General features: G+C 49.4%; 1 long non-coding RNA gene across 1 annotated transcript in view; it reads right to left on the bottom strand.

Annotated features, from left to right (window-relative positions):
* Positions 1–24,552, bottom strand: part of LOC123589785 — a 560,443-nt gene that overhangs the window by 75,783 nt on the left and 460,108 nt on the right. The gene's annotated exons all lie outside the window — the stretch shown is intronic.

Raw genomic sequence — 24,552 nt, 5'->3', positions numbered from 1 at the left:
ATGAGTGTAGAGTAATCTGGATTTAAGCACAGACAGACTTTTGTTTCTAGTTGTTACTCTAGCCTAGACTAACGTAACTAATGTATCCAGAAGAGAAGAAGCGTGGGCACATCCTAAGACCCGCTGTGTCCACTTGTAACCATTTGCCCCAGAGAAAACCCTGCCCAGTTTTCCCAGAAGTCCCGTACAGTAATAATCGTAAGAGCAAAACATAAACTTCACACAACAGAAATATGCATTAATAGTGGAGCAGGCCCATAAATCGCAGGCTGACAAAGCAAATGAAAACTTTCGAGCAGGAATAATGGATCACCCAGAGCTGCACACAGTCAACATGTCTGAATATCAGAAACATAACCAGGAACAAGAAAGAGTAAATCACGGTAGTACATGCTATATGATGCCATTTGTAAAAAGTTCAAAACCAGACGAAAGAAGAGAGAGAGAGAGAAAGAAAGAAAGAAAGAAAGAAAGAAAGAAAGAAAGAAAAGAAAGGAGGGAGGGAAGGAAGGAGGGAGGGAAGGAAGAATGGAGGAAAGAAAGAAAGAAGAAATAAAAGAAGGAAAGAAGGAAGGAAGGAAGAAAGGAAGGAAGGAAAGAAGGAAAAAGGAAGAAAGAAAGAAAGAAAGAAAGAAAGAAAGAAAGAAAGAAAAGAAAAGAAAGAAAGGAGGGAGGGAGGGAAGGAAGGAGGGAGTGAAGGAAGAATGGAGGAAAGAAAGCAAGAAAAGAAAAGAAAGAAGAAAGAAGAAAGAAGAAAGAAAAGAAGGAAAGAAGGAAGAAAGGAAGGAGGAAGGAAGGAAGGAAGGAAAGAAGAAAGGAAAAAGGAAGATAGAAAGAAAGAAAGAAAGAAAGAAAGAAAGAAAGAAAGAGGGAAGGAGGAAAAGAAAGAAAGAAAGAAAGAGAGAAAGAAAAGAAAAGAAAGGAGGGAGGGAGGGAAGGAAGGAGGGAGGGAAGGAAGAATGGAGGAAATAAAGAAAAGAAGGAAAGAAAAGGAAGGAAGAAAGAAGGAAGGAAGGAAGGAAGGAGAAAGAAAGAAAAAGAAAGAAAGAAAGAAAGAAAGAAAGAAAGAAAGAAAGAAAGAAAGAAAGAGGAAGGAGGGAAGGAAAGAAAGAAAGGAAGAAAGAAAGAAACAAAGAAACAAGGAAAGAAATGCCTTGTCTCAGCCTGTGCCATAAGCTCGGTGGCTTATAAGCAAAGGAAAGTTCATGCTTACAGTCCTGGAGGCTGGGAAGTCCAAGATCAAGGTGCCAGCACAGTTGTATTCTGGTAAAGGCTGTCTTCCTGCTTCATAGCAGGAGGGCCCTAACGGGGTCCTCACGTGGTAGGAGGGACAAGGGATCTCTCTGGAGCTTTCTTGGAACCGACACTAATCCCACTCATGAGGGCCCCACTCTCACGCCTTAAACACATCTCAAAGGCTCTACTTCCTAATACCATCATCTTTAGAAGTTAAGATTCCAGCGCAGGAATTTTGGGGGAGACATAAACATTCAGACCCTAGCAGCACGCATTATTTAAGGGTACATACTTCTACGTGAAAGAACAAAGAGAAAATCAAAGATTTAAACATATACCTGAAACTGTAAAACTCCAAGAATATATAGGAGCAAAGCTTCAAGACGTTGTTCTGGGCAATTATTTCTTGCGTACGAAATACGTACCAACAGCACAGGCAACAAAAGCAAAAGTAGACAGATGGGATCTCATGAAACCACAAACCTTCTGCGCAGCAAAGGAAGCAATCAAAAGAGTGGAAAGGCAAGCTACAGAATGGGAAAAAATATTTGCAAAGCACATGTCTGGTAAGGGCTTAATATGCGAAACATATAAGGAGCTTTTGCAACTCAGTAGCCACGACAAAACAAAACAGAAAGAAAAAAACTCCCAGATATCTGAATTTAAACATGGGCAAGGTGCTTCGGTAGTTTTCCAAAGACATTCCCACGGCCGGCAGGTATATGAAAAGATACTCAGCGTCACTAATCCTCAGAGGAATGCAAATCCAAACCTTGTGCGCTGGGACTGGGAGTGTAAAATGGTGTAGCTGGTCTGGAGAAAAGTATGAAAGTCCCTCGAAAAGTCCAAACAGAATGACCCTATCATCCAGTAGCCCCACTTCTGAGTAGTTATTCAAAGGAATTGAAATCGGTATCTCAAGGAGTTATTTGAACCCCCGTGTTCATTGAGCCATCATTTTCAATAGCCAAGATTGTGGAAGCAACATTATATAGAGAGCTGTATATGTTTAATGTATATAAATATATAGAATTATATATGATATACGCATGATATAATATGCAAATAAGTATTGATTAATGTAAACCTTTGTATTTATATTTAAAATAAATAACACGCATAGATATTAGATACTTATGTTGTGTTACAGCCTAAGCTGGGAGGTGCACGCACCGAACTTAGGTTTGTTTATTGGTATTGTTCACACGGTGTACATAGGGCAGCTACTCTTTCCTCTGTGATTTATTTCACGCACAACCAATTTACGATCGAAATGACATATGACACACAAAGAATTTAGCGCAGGACCGAAAATGTGTTAAGTTTCGCAGTAACAGTTGAATAACCACTTGCTCATCATTTTTATTTCTTTCTATGGTATATAGATGTATATTATACATCATGTATACATCACGTATACATGCTGCGTGTAAGTATACATATGTATAAGTATATATTAGATGTGTAAATTTCAGTGTGTGTATGTAACATATTATATATCACATTGTATACACAAGGTATGTGATACAAGTCATGTAATATACATAAGGTGGGTTCATCCCCGACGGAACTTTGTATCCTGCTTTTTGCACCTAACACTCAAGAGTGAGTAGAAAAGAAGCCATATTAAATTCCCTTCCTAAACATGGCATTCGATGACTCCATAACGTGCACGTCTATGGATGTGCTGTAATGGACACAATCATTCCTCTGGTGATGGGTGTGCCCTTCGCAGAAACCGAAATGTTTGACTGCCCCGCGTTCCCCACTTTAGACTGTGAAGGCTTTGAGGGGACAGGCTGCGGAGGGGCCGGGACCCAAGGCCCCGCAGTCACCTGGTGATGGTCTGCGGGATGTGAGTGGACCCCGCTTCCTTCTGATTCCCTGCGCCCCCTCCCCCAACACACGCCTGGGGGGTTCATTTCTTGGAAGAAGCCTGATAGGGAGCCTTTCCTACAAGGGCGGCGAATTTTCCTCCTGACGGTCGGACCACAATGGAAAGAATTCTACGGTATCTGGAGACCGAAAATAGAAAAAGAACAGTAATTGCCTGTCCTGGCACTTACACACGGAATCCAAGGACCCCCATTGCACGGGTTCCTTGGAACAAATAACACTTGCCTTCGGTAACTGTCTGACGTTCAATACCTTTCTGCGAAGGCTGTTATTATTCTTGTGCGTTTATCTAAGACTCAGAACTCGGAGGAACCTCCTCACATCCACAAATTAACAGAGGGGTGATATCATGGGTCTTGGCTACCTTGTAAAAATAACTTCAGCTGAAAGCAAAGCTCCCATTTGGGAAGAGATTCTGGTCCGCTTCCCAGAGAGTCAGGTAATAAACTCGCGCTGATGGACACGTGATTTGCCGGCGCATTGCCTTTTCCAAAATGCGTCTTCAAGGCTTTCTGTTGGAGGGACGATTTGGGCTTGCTTAATTGATTGCGTTTGATAAAGATCATAGAATTTTATAGCTGGGAAGAGCCTTTGTTTGACACAGGGGAATAGAAACCCAGGGTCCCACAGCCAGGTGGGCACAAGGTGGGTAGATCGGGACAGAGAACTAACTCCCTGCTCAGGATGTGTACTAGGTGCCTGGACGGTGTGCGTTTGACCGTCAAGAAGCCGCTGAGGTAATCCCACGTCTTAGAGGCAGGCCACTGTATTATTTGGATTCTTCTTCTTTTTTTAATGTTTATTTTTGAGAGAGCGACAGCGAGAGAGAGCGAGAGCGGTGGGGGACAGAGGATCCGAAGCGGGCTCTGTGCTAACAGGAGGCAGCCCGACATGGGGCTCGAACTCACGGACCGTGAGATCATGAGCAGAACCGAAGATGGATGCTTAACCGACTGAGCCCCCCCGGGGGTCCCTCATTTGAATTCTTTAATTGTGAGCGTCACACAATCACTAGCCACCTGAAGAGACAAAGGGGATGATGGTTTTTTTTAATGTTTATTTATTTTTGAGAGACAGAGAGAGACAGAGCACGAGTGGGGGAGGGGCAGAGAGAAAGAGAGAGACACAGAATCCAAAGCAGGTGTCCAGGCTCCGAGCTGTCAGCACAGAGCCCGACGCGGGGCTCGAACCCATGAACCATGGGATCATGACCTGAGCCGAAGTTGGATGTTCAACCGACTGAGCCACCCAGGCGCCCCGGGGATGACGTTTTGAAGGCAGAGCTGCCTCACTCTGTGGGGTCCCTCTCTCCCTGCTGTGCCCCGTTGTCCCTTCTGTTGGCCCTGCTGAGACCTCCCCATGGCAGCCGCCGTGGCCACCACAGTGAGATGTCACCTATAAGCCAGGGAAGGACTCAGGCCACCAGATGCCAGGAGGGAAGCCTGGGACACATCCTCCCTCCCAGCCCTCGGTGGAACCACCCCTAACGACCCCCGGACTTCAGACTTCCGGCCTCCATCCCTGTTGTCTAAGCTGCCCCGTGCGTGGTCTTTGTTGGGCGGCCGTGGGAGACACACAGGAGGCATGCCTCTGCTTCATGACCTCTTGCTGTCGAGCGTTCCCTGCCAACAACCCTTTTTCACGTCTGTTTCTCACTTCAGATGCTTTAGAGAAAGCTCTATTTCTTTTTACCAGAGTCCACATCTCGGGTTAGGGCCCCACACCTGGTTGGATCAACTCTGATGCAAACAGAGCGGGTCCCTCCAGCTGAGAGCGGGTTTCAGGCAATGCCCGTGGCTCAGGGAGAGGGCCAGGCCCGTACACAGGAGATCGACACACGTCCTTTCCATCGTAAGGAAAACCGCACGTCGTGTATAATGTACAAACCTCTGCGAAGCCCTCCTGGCAAGGACGGAGACTCTCCAAGTCAAAATGGTAGGACAGAGGCCCTGAAATTAAATATGGCTGCTGCGCGAAGACCTTGGTAGTCTAGCCAATTGTAATAAAACATTTGAAAATATATATATACGTCTACAAAGGGAAGATACCAGAAAGAGTCTAGTAAGACAAAAGGAATGAGCACAACATAACAATACTTCCTTAGCTGCGTTTATTTATTGGTTTGTTGGTTTTTTAAGTTTGAGAGAGAGAGAGAGAGGGCATAAGTGTATGTGCAGGTTGGCGGGGGGGGGGCAGGGGGAGAGAGAGAGAATCTTAAGCAGCCTCCACATTCAGCACAGAGCCCAACATGGGGCTCGATCCCATGACCCTGGGATCATGACCTGTGTCAAAATCAAGAGTCAGACACTTAACTGAATGAGCCACCTAGGTGTCCCCCCCCCAAGTCGTGTTTAAAGAAGAGAGACCCTGGAACATTCCCATCCCATGAGAAGAGGCCAAGAGAGTCCTCCACGAGTTGTGTATGGGGTCCTTCGAAACTACCCCCCCCCCACCAGTTACTATGGTTCTGATTCTATCCTTACCGAACAGCCTTCTGCTCAGTACTCCAGGAAGACGATGCCCCGGAAGATGGACATGGAAATTCTGGTCATTCCCTTGCAAGGGATTGTCATTCAGATTTATACATCAGTCTCTTGTGAGTTTAGTCAATATGAATCCATTCCCCCTGAGACTCACATACCCTTCTGTGACCTGAAACAATCAGGCAGCCAAACCAAAGCTCAGAACTAGATCCTGGACAGTAACCACAACAAACGCTTCTGTTGACCGGACCTTTCTGAACAATGCTGTGCCTTTCCTTTCTGTCCCCTTTTGTGCCTATTTGCCAGTAGGAATCTAAGTGACTATTAAAACCGGAGGCAGTCCCACCCACACGAAAGAGGATTGAATTTGGACTCTGGCAGATACGACTTAAGTTCTGTCTTGCCACTTTCTCTGCTCGCAGTTCTGAGCCAGTTGCTTGACCCCCGTTTTCTCAACTTGAGAATGGGAATATTAAAATCTATCTTACGGGGCAGGGAGAAAAAAGGCACCGTGCACAGAGCATAGCACAGAACGTGTACATAACAGGTGACAGCTCCTTGCCCCTGCTTGTGGATTGCTCCGGCGCCGGGTGACTTTATTAATCTTCTCAGTTATATCCTCTTACCAGTAGCTGATGGCTGTTCAGGGAACAAAAATTAATTTTTACATTAGCCCAAGCAAAACATAATTAGGAAGTCGACTCTGTTGCCGTAGCAGCCAGCACTGTGAAAAATAGGAATGCGCCTCAGAGCTAATGGCGTATTTAGCAACCGGGAGCGTCCTTGCACGCCCGTCCCTCGCACACAGGGCGGAATTTATGGGGATTTCATGGCACGAAGCAAAGGGCACTGGGCATGGAATCGAGAATCCTTCATTCGAGTCCTGCTTCTGTCATCTTGGGGAAGACCTTGGGCATTTCACCTCTCTGTGCTTCCTCATCTTAATGGGACAGTGTTCCCAGCTCCCCCTCAAGATGTGCTTGTCCTTGAACTCAGGGAAGCCTGGAACAAGGGGACTGGTGAGTGGATATCCTTAGGGTCTGTTGGCATAAAGGGACAGGGGCTGTGCAGCCGTGGGGGGTAGGCCACTCAGATCTCCCTTCGAGGGAACCTGCCATGAGGAGGGCAGGCAGTGGCCAGCCCCCAGCGGTTCGACCTTCCCCGTCTTCCACGGACCCTCCATGGGTTCACCAGAACGAATGTTCGCGGGGAACGCAATTCTCAGGGGAGTCACACTTCCCTCCCTGCTGCTCCCGTCGAATGGCTGGGCATAACAAGGTTCTAGAGCCAGGCTATTTCTGCCCAACATGGGCTCCTCTAACAGATAATCACGGCTGGTGGGGTGTGGTAGCCAGTCTCCAAGATAGCCCCATTGAGCCCACAAGGAACGCTGGGTATTCCCACCCTGTGCCGACCCCTCCCAACAATGGGCTGATCTTGCGACCAGTTGGAGACCACAGAACTGATAGTGTGTGGCTTCCCAGGATGATAAAAGATGTCATAGCTTCCATCTCATTATAGTCTCTAGGACCGTCCACTCTGGGGGAAGGAGCTCTTTGTTGATGTCCAAGTGGCAGGGAATAGTCTCCTGCTCAGCCAGCCACATGAGCGAGCCACCTTCGGACTATATCGTCCTGCCCAAATCGGGTCTTCAAATGACCACCGCCAGCATCTTGCCTGCAACCTCATGAGAGACTGAGCTAGGACCATCCAGCTAAGTGCCTCTAGAAATTCTAACCCACAGAAACCCTGAGATAAGGGGAGTACGTCGTTTTAAGGCATTAAGTGTTGAGTTAACTGCTTCAGGCACCCCCTATGACCTGGCCAAGACTCTTGGAGCCACGCCGCAGCTCAACCTCCTTCCTACCTGGTGCCCTTTCCTTCCCTCTCTCCTTACACTGGTGTCCCCTTACATATGGCGTCACTGCATAGTGACCTGAAGGCTCTCTCTACCAGCTCTGCTCCTTCTTCCCTTCGTCCTTCAGAGAAATTCCCAATAGATTCTCCCAATAAATCTTGTCTGTGTCCACCTCCTCGACTTCTGTTTCTCCAGAGATCTGAACTGATACGGGGGAAACACAAAGAGAATGGAGGTGCCCAAGTCTGGTTCAAGAACGGCCATTGTGTGTGGATGGTGTAGTTCCAAGGAGAGCAAAGCGTGTGCTCCTCAGCTTGTGACTCAGTTTCTGCAACCGAGTACCAGGATGAAGAGATTGTAGAAGATCGTAGAAGAGATTGTAGATTCGTTCTACGAAACAAGCAATAGGGCCCTTCTCTATAATCTCCACAGGCATGGAAATGGTTGGTAGAATCACATCGGCCGCCATCTTGGCAGCCAAAACGTGTAGTGTTGGTGCCTAATGGATGGAACCAACCATAGAGGCACCACAGGGCGTGCTGTTGACGCTGGCAGTGATGCGCTGGTAACGAGTTGGGGCAACGGTATGTGCCACTGACAGTGGCCACTGGTGACACCACAGCCTTCATATGCCACTGACAGGAGCAAAAACTTCTTGGCAGTGTGCAAGCTTTGGACAAGAGCAAGCAAAGAGAAAAATGCCAACCCCACAAGGGAGCTAAGAGCCTGCTTCTCGAGACACACGGGACACAGCCCTTGAGAGTCCCGAAACCAAGCCTGGGAGGGACAGGAGGAGGTAACCGTTTTCAGCTAAAAGGGTTAAGGGTTGATGTACAGCCAGAGAAATTCTCATCAAGGGTAGGGGTGGTCATCACCTTGTCTCCAAATGCCAGATCAGTTGGGGAACGACACATTAAATGTAAAAATTGGGAGCCTGATTGTGTTTCCCCAGGACCTTACGTTTGACATTGGCACATCACCGCCAATGTCAACACCCCTCTGGATGCACTGTGGTGCCTCCGCTACCCCTCTCGGCTGCCAATATGGCAGCTGACATGTTTCTACCAATGATCTCCACACCTGTGGAGATTATAGAGAACTGGTTCTGTCGCTGGAGGGGGAGAACATTGAAGACGAACTTTAAAAATGAACAAAACCGAGACTGTCGCTTCTCTTTCCTTCCTCTCTCCCCTGTGCACATGGCCCAAACCAGTTCTCTCTGATGACAGGCCAGAGCTTCCTCACCACTCAAGGCTTCTTTGATTTTGTCTCTCTCTTTCTTACCAACCCAGAAAGCAGGCATTGATACGACACGCAGCCCATCGGCAGCAGACATTGCCTGGACCCCCTCCCACTGGGCTGGTTCCCTAAGTGTTGAGGCAACTCCTTCTTTTTCAGGGTCAGTTCTGCTTCCTTCTGATGCCACAGAGGGTGCTGAGCCTCCTTGGCCTGGTCCTGAATTTGAGATGATTGTCAGGTAAGTCACCTAGTCAGAGATTCTCCATCCACTTAAGGCCAAGCCGTGCCCCCTAACGGAACTCATTAGCCTTATGGCTGGATGTGCAAGGGGTCTACTGTGGTTTGGAGCCAGCTCTCTCTCTCTCTCGCTCTCTCTCTGATAAATGTACATTCATATGTACATTGAAGGGACATACCGTCATGTGCCAGAGGTGGTAGAAAAGCTATAAACCCTGACACCAGAGTGAGGATGACCACTGCTCTGCATCTCCACTGATATCACTCAAGGCCAAGCGTCTGACAACTCTTGTCTAGGCTGCCATATTTATTTCCTATCCCTCCATTCTTGCCCTCATCCACCACCTTCTCCTCACAGCACAGAGTGAGCCTTTAAAAAGGCAGCCCCATTCTTATCTCTCCACCCCTTCCAACGCTGTTGCTTGTGGGCCAAGTCCCAGTGGCCCTCTGTGACATGGCCACTGTCCATCTTGTCCACATTGTACTCGTATCTCTATAAAGTCCTCATCCATGCTTTCCCCCCATGCCTGGTAAATTTGTCCTACATGAACCTCTTCTTACTCGTTCCTTCTCCCCCTCCAATTCTCAGCTGAGTGTCACTGCCCTGGCAAAGTCTTCCATAACACCCTCTCTGGTCATGGACTTCACAGCATGAGTCACACATATGATTAAATAAGCGTGTGTGGGATTACCTGCCTCATGTGTTTCATTCCCAGAAGGCAGGTATGTAATAGGCACTCAGAAACATTTGCTAGATGAATAAATGGTTGGATGGATGGATGGATGGATGGATGGGTGGATGGCCATGTCAACTGTCTGGGTGGTCTCCCCTAACTTTGCTTCCTTAAGACAAGCTTTGACTCTGACATCATAAACTTGACATCTAATGAATGAGAGCTACAGAAACCATGATGCTATCTAATGAACTGCCCTAGGACCCTTCTTCATTCCTTCTTCATTCTTTTTTGGATTCCCACATTTTACCCCTTGATTCCTCATCACCAGCTTCCTCTTGTTAGCAGACAGGTTCTCTTCCTGCTTTGCTTGCTGTCCCTATGCTGTGCCTCCCTTTTATCTTCCAGTATCTGGAAGAAATTAGACCTACCCCCTCAGTCAATACCCTATTTGAGCTGTTGTTTCTTTGAGACCCAACTCCTATCCCTTGGCCATTTGGTCAACACTTAGTCGTGCTTTCCCAGGCATCAGTGCCTTCCTCTGAGCAGACAAAGCGCAGACTCACCACTGTCTTGGGTATCTGTGGGCCCAGCTTGAAGTATGTCGAGTCATAGATGGCACTTGACATTTCCACAGAGGAATCTTTGGCGGGAGCATTTTCCTGACACACAGTAGGCACCTGGTAGTTACTACTGAACACACGAATGAATGAATTCTCCGGATGAAGGTGGGTGGGGGAAAAGCAACAATTATTTTAGCTGAGGAGACAGGGGCCGGCCCAGCCTGCTGTCCCCAAGTGCTTTCGATATCTGGAGGGCTGAAGATAATTAAATGGAAACCATCCATTCAACTGCTCACCATGACAACTATCCTTGATTGATGAGCCCCGAGGAATAGCCTCGAAAGATTTCAATCTATCTGAGAGGATCACCACCAACCAGGGATTTTTCTGAGCTGATTTTTCTAAGATCTGCAGATAATGTTGTCACTAAGTTTGACGGAATGACAATTTTCAATTCATCCCTCTGGTACCTCACGGTGTTATCTGGCAGCCAGCACGCTGGCTAAATGGTATTTTAGTGTTAATGCAACGGCGTCGCGATCCTGTGTGTCTCCTTCCTCTCATCTGGTTTAAGGACATCTCTTCAAGGGAACAAAAAACAAGAAAGCGTCAGGTCCTCCCATGATACTATTTGTGATCAAGAACTGCATAATGGCAGAGTGTTATGAAAAACCCAGTCACGCGTTTGAGGAATTGTGTCTTACTACACACACTCGAATACCATCCACGAGACCGTATTCTACTAGGTTCGTTTACTGGCAGGGCTCGGTCTCAAGGTGGTAAGAGATGTCTGGACTCGTTGCTCTAATTGTGAGCACAGGTCTACCCCGGCTCTGTCCCCCCACGCCGGTGGTGTGTGGGCCACAGGTTAGGAATTATTGCTCTCGTTCATCTTTCTGAAGTTCAGGGTTCAAAACTGAGAGTGCTTCTTGGGTGCAGCCCAAGGGGTCCCGGGGTATTAAGCACCCCACCAAGGAGGGCATGCATGTTCCAGACGGGGTGGAAGGATGCTTCCCTCCCAAGTGGAGAATGGGAACCTCGGGGTGAACCAGACTTTACGCGCGACCTCAGGCTGACTGTACCCCCCGGTGACTCCTAACCGTTCTCCCATCCCAAAGCCTCTGCCATCTCCCTGCAGCGTGATACAGCTCCCTGCCTCAACATGCCCATCCCTACCCCATCCCTAGCTCCAAGTGCGTCCCCAGAGGCCCCACTGAACTAGGATGTCCCAAATTGCTCAGATCACTCTTGTAAGCGAAAGATTCCACGGCTGCCCTTGGTCCCAAGAGCAACTTCATCCCAATGCTTAACATGCCTGAAGGATGTCGACTCCAAACTCCAAACTGCCTGTAGAGTTGGACCTTCCCCGGCCCATTGGTACCCGCTCCGGGGCGCAAAGGCAGCGGGCAGGTGGATTCTTCTCCGCTTCCGGGTCACGTGCTGCTGTCCTCCCTCTGATTGGCGAGAAGCCTTTGGCGCCTCCTACTTGGGAGGAGGAGTCAGACACGAAGACCGGGAAGGGGCAGGACTGGTCAGGTTGGTCTCGTCTGCCCACCGGCAGCAGTTTACTGGCTCCTCTCGAGTAGGGGTCGTTTTGTGGGTCCTTTGGGGCTCCCTTAGCAGGGGGCCCTCCAGCAGGCTGTCACAGTCACACGTCCTCTGGCTTCCCACTGTTCTGGGGTAACGTGCATCTTTGCCCCGCAAATCCGAGCAGCTCTTCCGGCGTCCAACGTGCTCACTGCTCTTCCCACTCAGCTGATCTGAGACGCTGCATTCCAGGAGGCCCCACAGGAGCATCCCCGGTGGCCTCCTGGAAGGCCCTTGAGACCGGGGCCAAGAGACAGCCACCAACTCGTCCTGGACTCTCCCATTTCAACCCCATGGGATTCCCCCTGTGGGTATTGAGCTAAGAGGCACAGAGCCTGCTGTCTGCCACCTTCGGGACGCTAGGGGGCGGTGATGCAGACACCTGATCACACCCAAAAGAGGGGGGAGGGTGACGGGGAAGAAGGAGACTCTGAGAGCACTGGGGGAGTCCTTTCTGCGGATACACGCAAGATGGATGGAGCTAACAACGTCATGTTTAACAAAAAGGAAGGCTCAGAAGAGGACACACGGCGAGATTCCACGTCTATAAAGCCCCAGAACAGGAAACATTACCATATTAGCAAATCAGAGTAAAGGTAGTGACCAAGCAAAGATACGGCAGACCTTCTGGAGTGTGGGTAAGACTCGGTTCTGATCGGGGAGCTTGGTGTGTGTTTGCTTTGTGAGACCACCTCCCACCGCGCATGCATGAGGGGTGCGCCTCTCTCTACACACGTAAGGCTTCGGTAGACAGATTCCTTAAGGGAATGAATCAGACACAGGCAGAGCATGTGACCAGGCACTGTGGCACTCGAAAAATGAATGATCATAGCCAAGGCTGAGCAAGGGCGTGGCCGGCCAGCCGGAGCCTTTGCTGGGTGGGCTCTGTGCCCCTGCAGCCTTGAACCCCGGTGCCTGTAGAGCCCCGCTGGCTTCCAACGCTCATTTTCCCCTCTCCCGTTTCCCATCCCGGTGTCGGGTCACAAGTGTCTGTCTTCATCTGACCTCTTCAATGGCAGTCGGTTCGCTTCTTCTGTCTGGTGATAACAAGGAAAAGGCATGAGATTTTTTCCCCAAGGTTTTTGTTTTGCTTTGTTTTCCAGAGCCGTTTTAGGTTCACAGCAAAACTGAGAGGAAGATACAGAGACTTCCCATATATCCCTGTCCTTACGCAGGTGGAGCCTTCCCCATATGGACATCCCCCACCAGAGTGATACATTGTAATCCCCCCAAACCCATGGTTTACATTGCAGTTGGCTGTTGGAGTTGTACATTCTGTGGATTTGGACAGATGTGTATCCACCATGATCATATTCGCTGCCCTAAAAATCCTCAGTGTTCTGCCCATTTATCCGTCCCGCCCTGCTAATGCCCTGCTAACCCTAACCCTAATCCTAACCACTGACCTTTTTACCCTCTCCATTGTTTTGACTTTTCCAGAATGTCACATAGTTGCAATAGACAGTATGTAGCCTTTAGAGCAGGGCTTCTTTCACTTAGTAATAAGCTTTTAACATTCCTCTCTGTCTCTGTGTGGCTCGATCGCTCACTTGTTTTTAGTGCTGAGTAATATGTCCTGGGCTGCCTGTGCCGCGGTTTGCTGATCCATTCACCTGCTGTGGAACATCCTGTTTGCTTTCAAGTCTGAGCAAAATTACCGACAAAGCTGCTGTAAACACCTCTGCACAGGGTTTGGAGGGGGCGGGGAACAGGGGATTTTGAAACAGAGTATCTCGCTTTGCAGCCCAGGTTCCCCACCCGCTGGCTTGGCTTTTTTGAGCAACTTGTGGATGGCTCTCAGCCTCAGTTTCTTTCTCTGTGAAATGGGAATAGTACCGCATCTTTCCTGGGAGATTCACAGAATGAACGGCTCGGAGGGCGCTCTGTGGCAGTACAAGGTGATGGACACGTTGTAGTTCACGGTTACTAGTCTTTGCTTTTAGCTGGGGAGTTGGCCCAGGACCCAGTCACCGGGCAAGCGGACGGAGGCCTCTGGTCACCGATCGCTGCCTGCAGTGGCAGAGAGGGATTGAAAGCCGCTCTCTATCAGTCAGTCTCTATCATCGTCTCAGGCTCCTTCAGACTGTCTTCACTCCAGAGCGGCTCAGTCCCTCCTCTTCTCTACCCTCCAAGAGGGATAGAGCCACACGGAGAAATCAATTGCCAACGCCTGCCGCTGCAGACGGGAAGAAAGTCGCAGCTGCTCTCTCTTTGCACTGGTGATTAATCGAGTTCACTCCAGGCGCAGACAAGCCCATGGAACAGTAGATAAATAACAGGCCGAGTTTAAGAAGATGCATGTTCTTTGAGTTAATAATTTTAACAGCCGGAGAAATGCTGCCGTGGTTCTCATGGTAACAGAGACCTGTGATTCAGTCTCTAATTTGAGAGCCTCAGACTAATATGTACAGAGAGCTACCCTACAGGAACTTCATTCTTTCCCTTAACTGGAGCCTTTCAACGAAGCATGGCTTCAATGAAGCAATGATATGATGCCATTTGGAGAAACAATGCAGAATATTACTCGTTTGCTCTAAACTTGCCCATGAAGTGCATACCGGCCAACATTTTCTGGGCTGATGCGGAGGGTCTGTGACATCTGCTTTGGTGTGAACCTCTGCTCCCTGAAGAGTCTCCTGAGGCGACATCGGCTGTTCGCTCCTGATTGACCAGACGTTTCAAGGGACTGCGGTTCTCTTTTGCGATAAGGACTTAGGACGCTCCTTGGCTGTCGCTAGCGTCGTGTCTTGGATGGGATTTGGAGGGAGGCAAGACAAGGAACACCGTGAGTCTAGGAGCCGGGATGCCGAAGTCTGTTCCTGAACCAGTCTTGCTGATCTGGATGCGAACTAAGCCAGACAAGACCTTGAAAGTTGGAACGCTAGGGAGAGCTGACTTTTGGGACTGGTCAGATGGGCCACTGTGTCCCGATTCTCTTGTAAGCTGCTTCCTCCTCCGAGGCTTCTGGATTGTGAGGAGATTCCTCCTCACCGGGGAGTTTCCCTGTATTCGCACCCTCACTTTCCTCCAAACATTCACAGCGTGCCAGCCACTTTCCTTCCTGAAGCGATTCAAACTGCCCGTCGATCGTGCTGAAAACATCTTCCTCTGGTGTCTTGGTGCCCCTCTTCTTGGGCGCTTGGAAGCGTGACAGCGCCTTCCCCGAGCCTGTGACTCGGCTCAGGGCTGTGGAAAGCTGTCTTCAATCACGCACACGTCTGGGCATCACATTTTCCCCCTCCCGCTGGCCGCGGCGTGCCACTGGTTTCGGTGGCTGCACCGGCCACACCCACGACTGGGGCTGTCGACACGAGTTCCGTGCAAGAAAGGCTGTAAATGGGAGAGGTCACAAGTCAAGCCCTGACACCTGGTGATTCTTTTTAGGCTGAGGTTCCCTTTGGCCCGGTGGATCTCTTGCGTGTTACCGCCGACGGCACCGTGCTTGGAAAGCGATGAGGGGGAGGAATCTCCCGGAACGCAAAATCCAACCCCACATGCAAAGTCCCCGTTAGTGATCATTCATGGCCCAGCTGTGGGCCAGACCTGAACCATGTGTACAAGGCTTCAGGAGAGGTGTTAAATCACAAGCGAGGAAGAGAGCAGAATCACAGGAGGCTCAAAGCCTGCTTTGTGATAACAGAGAGATCACAAGAGATCCTTCTGCGTTCTTGGAAAATCCCAGAAAGAGGGTAAGGTCAAGAAGGTTCTTGCCCTCCTGTCTTCCTCCTTCCCCTTCTCTTTGGTTCTCATCATCCTGTCTGGAGGGGAAGCCCTACGTCCGAGGGTCATTGTATATACCTATCCTGGGGTACCATCTCTGGTCTTTGAACTAACGAAACAGTGATGCTAACCATGACCACTGGGCAAGCTACTATGCAAATCTCTAGTTGTACTTGAACCTTGAAAAAAGGGGCGCCTGGCTGGCCCGGTCGGTAGAACATAGGACTCTTGATCTCAGGGCCGGGAGTTCGAGCCCCACGTGGGGCGTGGAGATGACTGAAAAATAAAATTTACAAAATAAGTGGTCACGGATGCTACAAGCGTTTTCTAGCTGGGGGTAAAAAATCCAAACGCTGCTCCAGGCAAATCTTTTGCTTTCTCAAGGTGTGCATCTCCCCTCTCTGTTTTCCAAGCTAAAAAACAGCCCTCCCTCCCCCTGCCCCACACTCCGCCCCCCCCACCCCCCGCTAGATTCTCCGGAATATTTGGCACATCAGGCTGTTAGCCCCTGACAGACTCTGGCTCTTTGAAAGTTCTGTCAAATCTTTTCGTAGATGTAATTGGTTATAGTTTCCATGTCCTTAGAGCTGCTAAGCTAGCAGTTTAATTTATCCTAATTCAGAGCCTAATTGTCTTTCACTGCTGGCTAATTAAATGTTCAAAGAAGTGATAAATTAGGCAGGTTGATCATTACAGCACAAGTAATTAGCCAGTTGATCTGAAGCCAGCCAGGTTTTTAGGACAGGGCTTGGAAGGGGGGAGCCATGCAGAGCGATGAGGCCCTTCTATCACATGGGCTCGTAAGGATAAGGAGGGTGGGTTGAAAAGCCTCGGACCTGTTACCACGACGCTACCACAACCGTAGGTGGGAGTCTTGCCTTTCAAGGCTAAGAGTTGGCCCAAGTCTCGGGGAGGCCCAAGTTCACATCAGGCCACACTGGCCTCCCAGAGTTCCCTGTGGACGTGTCAGCATCCGTTGAGATACGGAATGGAGCGGGGCAGGGACCCGGTCACTGGAGGGTCCGCACAGCTGAGCCAGGTAGGGATTGACCTTGAAGACTCGAAGCAGGTTCCTGGACAGGGAACGGCACGACTACCATTGAGTGGGGCCGAGCTGAAGATCCCAGGCTGGGCCGCGCAGCGGTCAGGGTGAGACAGGCTTGAAGGGGCAGAGGTGACCTCTGGGATGATTCTGTAGCCGAACCAGCCTGAGTTTGCTTCCTGGGGAGTCAGAAACTGTACCAGCTGAGTTGTCGCACGAAGAAAACTTTCACTGGGGCGCCTGGGCCGCTCGATCGGTTAAGCATCCGACTTCAGCTCGGGTCGTGATCTCACGGTTCGAGCCCTGCGTGGGGCTCTCTGCTGATAGACAGCTCAGAGCCCGGAGCCTGCTTCGGATTCTGTGTCTCCCTCTCTCTCTGCCCCTCCCCCACTCGTGCTCTGTCTCTCAAAAATGAATAAACATGAAAAGAAATTAAACAGAATAGGGCTGATATCAATAATAATGATGATGATAACAAAGTAAAATGGCCATCTCCACCTGGTATGGCTACCGATTCTCTTCCTATCTCCACCCCCAACGATCCTCCTGAAATGCACCCTGCCTTTGAGGGTCCCCTCGGGCGTCTGTCAGGCCACAGTCTGCAAGTCGTGTCTCAGAACACATACATCTTTTCCCATGTAAAAATACGGAGAGGGGCGCCTGGGTGGCTCAGTCGGTTAAGCGTCCGACTTCAGCTCAGGTCACAATCTCACGGTCCGTGAGTTCGAGCCCCGCGTCGGGCTCTGGGCTGATGGCTCAGAGCCTGGAGCCTGTTTCCGATTCTGTGTCTCCCTCTCTCTCTGCCCCTCCCCCGTTCATGCTCTGTCTCTCTCTGTCTCAAAAATAAAAAATTAAAAAAAACGTTAAAAAAAAATAGGGAGAAACTCGGCTACCGCAGTGTATCTTAGGAAGAATCCTATTTCTTAAGTGGAAAGAATGTCTTAATAAGCCCACGTGGGGTAAAAGTTAGGACCCCCCAGAAGGGCAGGAATGCAAACCAGCGCCCAGATTTCAGGAAAAGAGGGAAAACTGTTCCACCTAAGACCAGGAGAGATTTTCCCCTTGCTCTCGCTGCATCGAGCCCGGAAGCCATCAGGAGCCCATGTGCTATAGGATGAGACCCTTCCTTCTGAGCACAGATATCCGGCAAACCTACGAACCCCAAAGAAGATTTGGTGGGAGCGGGTTTGTGACTAAGAAAAGCAGAAGTGTTACACGAGATGAATTAAACAGACAGGCGCAGTCTGATGGGAGCCCACGAGAAGGGTGGCAAGGAGACCTTAACCGTCAACGCTAGAGCAATCTAGAAGTTCTGCCCTGCATGCTCACCAGCCACAGGTGGCTCACGGCTGTGCTCGGGGTGGCCCAGTGTGTCCAGGGGCAGAGCTGACGTGATTCCAGTGACCGGACCCTGGCCTGCGACTCAATCAATCTCTTCCGCAGCCAGAAGCACCCCCCACCCCAGCCCCAACGCCTGCCCGGCTCAGCCTCTTTGCATTCGGATGCTGTCTGTCCCCGGCACCCCTCCGTCTCCCCCCCCAAATCCCCTTGTCATCAGCTCCTCACAGACCTCACCTGCCCCCAGAAAACCCATCTCTAAAGAACACCATTCGACGGACACAACGCCCTTCACGTTCTAGGAACAGATGATGTTTAGGGAAACACCAGGTTGGGCACATTAAAAAAAAAAAACAAAAAACAAAAAACGACTGCAGAGTTCTGCCGGTCTGGCCACAGAACTGTCACTTGGGGAGCTCACTCAACATCAGGATACCAGGAGCGTCCCCCCCCCCCCCCGCATATAGATACTCTGACAAACAGCCCATATTTGCAACGTAGGAAGGGATCCCCTCCTTGGCTATGTTTGCCCCATGAGTGACCCGTGCTGCGGAGCTCTGGCCCGGCTACATTCGAAGAGGCAAGTTCCCTGCAAACTCCCAAGCGATCCAAGGGCCAAGGATCTTCGGTGACACCCCCACCAGCAGGCGGAGACTTCTTCCCCCACCACCTCGGCTGCTGAGCCTCCCTTTGATTGGCACAGGAGCTGGAAGGTTCAAAGATGGCTCACTTGCAGCGCGAGATGGCCTCAACACCCAGCAGCAAGCTCTTTCAAGGCCATCGCTTTGGAGATCATTTTCTCGGCCAGTCTGCCCCGTGCCGCAACCCGCCCCCCCCCCCCCCCCCGGAAAGGTAGTTTTAGTGACTTCTGGCTTCTGGTGCTGTAGCAAGCGGACCACGCAACAGCTTCCGAGGAGGCTGGATCTGACTCCTAAGCCCTGTAATGAGCCGGGTGTTGGAGCAGTTGTTGTAGCCTTGACCTCACAGCACCTGCGGGGGGAGCGGGGGGGCCAAGGAGCTGCTGTGCGGCCCCTTCTGGAGGCTCACAAGCCGTAGGAGGAAGTAGGGGATGATCTCCAGCGGCCACACAGCAACACTGGACCTGACAGGGCTGAAAAAATCACATGCACTTGAGGCCGCGCTTCTCTCCCGCCCTTGTGGCTTTCCCAGAACCCACGGAGCACAGAGCCACACCCTGGAACATTCTTCTGTGCCCCTGCAGAACACTGCTGTACCGACCGGGCCTGTGGTCCGGGCTGGGGTGTCCACGTGACTCAGGGGCCTGTGGGTCCCATTCTACATCCCCAGGTCTCGGCCAGGAGATATCCTTCCTTCACCGGGACGCTGATGAGTTTCAGAGAACCCTGAAAATAATGCTTAGGACGCGCCGACCGGCTGTGTTCACTCCCCGGGGCCACCGTAACAAAGCACGAAGAACCGGGTGGCTTTAAACAACACAGATTTGTGCTCTCGCAGTGCTAGGGGCTGGATGTCCAAAATCAAAGTATCGTCAGGGCCCGGCTCCCACCGCAGGCTCTAGGGGAGACCCCTTCCCCAGACGGTGCTCGGCTTGTGAAGGCATCACTCCAGTCTCGGCACGTACCTTCACGTGGTCTCCTCCACGTGTCTCTCAAACATGACTGTCCCTCTTCTGTAAGGACACCAGTCATGGGATCGATGGCCACCGACAGCAGTATGACCTCATCCTAACTAAGTACAGCTGCGATGACCTTATTTCCAAATAAGGTCACATCCTGAGGTGCCGGGCGTTAAGACACCATCACTATAAATTTGCTCAGACCCCTGGGGAGAGTTTTCATAAAAGAGCAGTGAAGCCTTACTCAGTGTAGCTCTGGAGGGACGAGGGCCATGGGGGAGGTGGAGAGAGCTGGCCTTGGTTGACCCAGAAGGGGAACCCCAGGACCAGGGACGTAGCAAAGCCACTGAATGGACTATCTTGTGCGTAGAGTTTCTATTTATCCCAAAGCGGCATCGTTTCATCACATGTATGGGTCCTTTTCATCTCCGTGACACCTTACCCTGTATTTATTATTTCCCACTTTCTACTAAGAAGGCACCTGATGCACAGAGGGGTTAAGTAATTCGCCCGGGATCACACAGCTAGTAGGTGACAGAACCGGGTTGTGAACCCAGCATATGTGACCTCCAGTGCCCATCCCCAGGGGTTTCAGCATTTTTATTCGAGCAACTCCATTAGGTCAAGCACTGTCCTAAGCAAAGAAGAACGCACTCTATTGTTCCATAGCCTAGAGATATGTTGAGTTTCGAATATTTCCATCACTGGGGATGTGTCTCCACACGCGTGGGCGCTGCCTCAGGTCACTGTCAACGTTAGGAGATGTTCTGACAGTTTACCGAACATTTTACACATGCCATCTCTTATGCGACTCCCAAAAAAAAAAAAAAAATGTCTGATGAGAGGTAACATCACCACTGGCGTCTTACAGATACACTGAGTTGGGAAAGCAACAGCATGATTCGGTTATCCCGGTGTTTGTCGGTGGCAGAATCCAGATGTTTCCGTTATCTCTTGCTGCGTAACAAATGGCCCCAAATCTTAGCCAAACAAAACAATGACAATCAGTTTAGTCTTGCCTCACGTGGTTCTGGGGATTGACTGGGCTCAGCTGGCTGGTTCTCACTCAGGGGGTTGTGATGAGACTGTGGACAGGCTGGGTCTTCTGAAGGCTGCCCCACTCATGTGTCTGGTGCCCAAGCTTGGGAAGATTCAGAGTTGGGACAAATACAGAGTTCCTTGTCTCTTTCTCTCTCTGTCTCTCCCCCTGCCCCCTCATCATTTTGCATGGGCCCTCCAGCCCGGAAGCTTCTGAGAAGTCCAGCCCTTGCCTAACAGCTCAGGACTTCAAAGCAAATTGCCCCAGAGGTTAGGGCAGAAGATGCCCGACCTTGGCCTTCTCTAACCCAGCCTTTTAAACCAAGCAGCCCCACCTCTGCCACATTCTATCCAGAGACGATCACAAAAGCCTGCCCAGTTTCAAGGGAGGGGGGGGGCACACAAACTCCCCCTCTCGATTGGGAGCCCGTCACAGAATTCACAGACACATCTTCGAACCACCACACCCGGGCTGTTGATCCCGCATATCAAGAGGTTCTACTGGGTTATCTCCTCTAAGAGTGAATGCCAGAGAGAGGTTCAAGTTGATGCTCTGCCGGACCCTTGTTATTCCCTTAGCCAAGTCCTTACTAGCGCGGCTCTCTCTCCTGGGGGCCAACGAGAGACAGGTTGAGGGCAGCGTTGAACAAGGAAGCAATGCAACCGGCAGGCACTGGGGTTGGGGGGGAGGTGGAAAATGAGAGCGGCGACCGAAGGAGGATTGATGGGGGCGCAAGAGGAAATGGCAAATGCCCCTTTCCCCTCCCCCTCCACTCTTCCTTCTCTCTGCCCCAACATCCCCCACTGGCCGAAGCATGAGGAGGGCAGGACTCTGCAGCTACGCGCGTCTATCCCGTGCACCCCCGGCTCCTGGGCAGCCCTGCTCAGAGCTTTGTCTTTGCTTAGGTTGCATCGTCAGTGCAATCGATGCCTCTGGGAGTTTCCAAGTTCATGTATGCCTGGGAGACTGGGCTCTGAGCACTTTGCTTATTCCTAGTAACAAAGTTTTCATCAAACCATCTTTTCTTTGCAATTAAGCCAATAATTTCACTCCTGTCTTCCGGGCTGAGTCACGCTAGCTATAACCTGACCGTGGCTACGTGAACAAACAGGAAGAGTGATGCCACAGCAGGAAGGGCAACAGAATTAGCATGGGAGGGCCGGGTTCCTGCCCCGTTGCCTACCTGCTGGGTGTCTCTGAGCTAGCCGCTCAACCTCTCTGAACTGCTTTCATTTTATGTAAAACGGGGGAGATGCCCTCCTTGCGTCCAGTGAACGCCAGAAAAGAGTCCCTAGCACAGAGGCTGGAATGCAGGAAGCAGTTTCCCTCTAATTTTCTCTACTCGTTTATTAATAATGCAGAAATGTGAACAGCCCGATTCATACATCTTTGCCCACCTCTCTGATTATTTTCTCAAGACAGATCCCTCCGTACCGAATCACTGTGTCAAGGGTATAAACATTTTAAAAGATCATCGAATGTATTGGCAGAAAGCGTTTTCAGAATTGGTATCAGTTTATATTCCCATCAGCTGTTTGGAGGATTTCGAGCTTACCATACACGGCCCAGCATTATTATCTAGAATTTATTTCTTCGTCCGTTTGCTAGGCAAAAGAACGATCTCTCGTGTTGCCTTATTTTTTCCCTCTCTTCATTAATTTTGTTGTTTTACTTTGAAATAATTGTAGATTCACATGCAGCTGTGAGAACTAATACAGAGACCTCTCTCGTCCCCTTGTCCCCCTGCTGCCCAGTGGTAACATCTCATAAAATCAGAGTTCGATATCACCATTGCGACTGATACCGTCAAAATACAGAACATTTTCTCACCACAAAGATCCCTAACGTTGCCCTTTGGTTACTACACTCACTCCTCACTCCTCCCATCTCCGTGTCCTTGACCCCTGACAATTACTAACATGTTCTCCATTTTGTGAATTTTGTCACGTCGAGAGTTCTACGTGAGTGGAACATAGAGTATGTAACCTTTGGGGGATTGCCTTTTTCCACTCAGCCTAATTCTCTAGACGTTTACCCAGATTGTCGTGGGTAACAAGAGGCTGTTCCTTTTTGTTGCTGAATAGTACTCCGTGGTACGGATATACCACAGTTGGTGAAACTGTCCACCCTTTGAAGGACATCGGGGCTGTTTCCAGTTTCGGCTATTTGGATAAGGTGCGATAAACATTTGCATACGGGTTTTTGTGTGAACATGTTTTCATTTCTCTCAGATAAATGCCCAGGAGTATAATTGCCAGATCAGATGGTATTTGCGTGTGTATAATTTCTTTTTAAGAAACTGCCAAATTGTTTTCCAGAATGACTGCATCATTTCTTTAATTTCCTTTCTGATTGTTCATTAGGTTGAATAATTATAACACTTTTTGTTTATTTTATTTTTTTCTAAATTTTGTTTAATGTTTATTTATTTTTGAGAGAGAGAGACAGAGTGCAAGTGAGAGAGGGGCAGAGAGAGAGGGAGACACAGACTCCGAAGCAGGCTCCAGGCTCCGAGCTGTCAGCACAGAGCCTGACGTGGGGCTTGAACTCACGGACTGAGAGATCTTGACCTGAGCTGAAGTTGGACGCTTAACCGACTGAGCCACCCAGGTGTCCCGAACATTTTTTATTTTTTGATGTCTATTGATATCCTTTTTTTTTACAGTTCTCCATTGAGATGCTCTGTTTCTTATCAATTCAAAAGATCTTTTCCAATAAAGTAATAATTAATAGTCGTTTCCCCTTACATTTCTTTGCTTGTTTGCTGTCATGATTTACAATGTTTTGGATGAATAGCAGTTTGATGTATTTATGATGTAACCCATAGATTGGTACGATTAGAAAGTCTTTTCCTATCCATCAATCAATTTACTATGAGCTTGTTTTCTTCCTGGACACTTTAATAATCTGGAATTTATTTTGAACCGGAGTTGAGTCATGAGCCCTCCCTTCTGACTGCGGCCCTTCATCACACTTTCTAGCCCCTGATTCTTTGTTATGTTTTCCGTTTCACGTTGGCTCACAACTCCTAACATATTTTCATTACATAGCTTCGCGGTTATGCTCCTTATGTGTCAGGGCGAATCACACCACACCGTTCTCCTTATTTTAATTTTGTGATTTCCGCGAATCTCTCAATTCTTTGTGATTCTTACCCCTTTTTCTTCCTGATTGCTTTAAAACTTTTCATGTGACATAACTGTAGGCTCCCAGGAAGTTACAAAACACAGTACATGGAGTCCCGGGTCCCCTTTACCCATCATTCCCCACTGGTAACATTCTACGTAACTATTGTACAATGTCGAGACCAGAACATTGACATTTGTAGCTTTCGTACTGTTAACTAGACTATCAACATTACTACATCATGGATGTGCCATTTTTTTTCCCAATTTTTTAATGTTTAGTTTTGAGAGAGAGAGAGACAGAGCATGAGTGGGGAAGGGGCAGAAGGAGAGAAAGAGAGACAGAGGGAGACACAGAATCCGAAGCAGGCTCCAGGCTCTGAGCTGTCAGCACAGAGACCGACCCAAGACTCCAGCTCACAAATGGTGGGATCATGACCCGAGCCGAAGTCGTGCATTTAACCGACTGAGCCATCCAAGGCGCCCCATGAATGCACCATTTTTATATACAACACACAGTTTTGATTTTCGCCCATGCACGGATTTGTGCAAACACTAGCACGGCCAAGACCCAAGGCTGCTCTGTCACCACAGGGGGCTCCTGCATGAGACCCCCGCCCCCTTTACTTCTCTTTCTTTATAATTGCATCCCTGTCCCCAGCAACCACCAATCTTTTCTCCATCTCTGTAGTTCTGACATTTGAAGAATGTGATATAAATGGAAACATACAGTATATAACCTTTTAAGACTGGCGTATTTTCACTAAGCATAAAGCCCTTGGGATCCATCCAGGATTTGGTGTATATCAACAATTCATTCTTTTTATTATTATTATCATTATTGGGTTTTTTTTGTTGTTGTTGAGTAGTATTTCATTGGCCAGGACTCATTCACCCATTCACCCATTGAAGGACATT

This window comes from Leopardus geoffroyi, chromosome E3 (assembly GCF_018350155.1).
Source record: "Leopardus geoffroyi isolate Oge1 chromosome E3, O.geoffroyi_Oge1_pat1.0, whole genome shotgun sequence".
Lineage (NCBI taxonomy): Eukaryota > Metazoa > Chordata > Mammalia > Carnivora > Felidae > Leopardus > Leopardus geoffroyi.
Note: the sequence above shows the minus strand (reverse complement) of the source record. Positions and strands in the feature narration are given on the sequence as shown.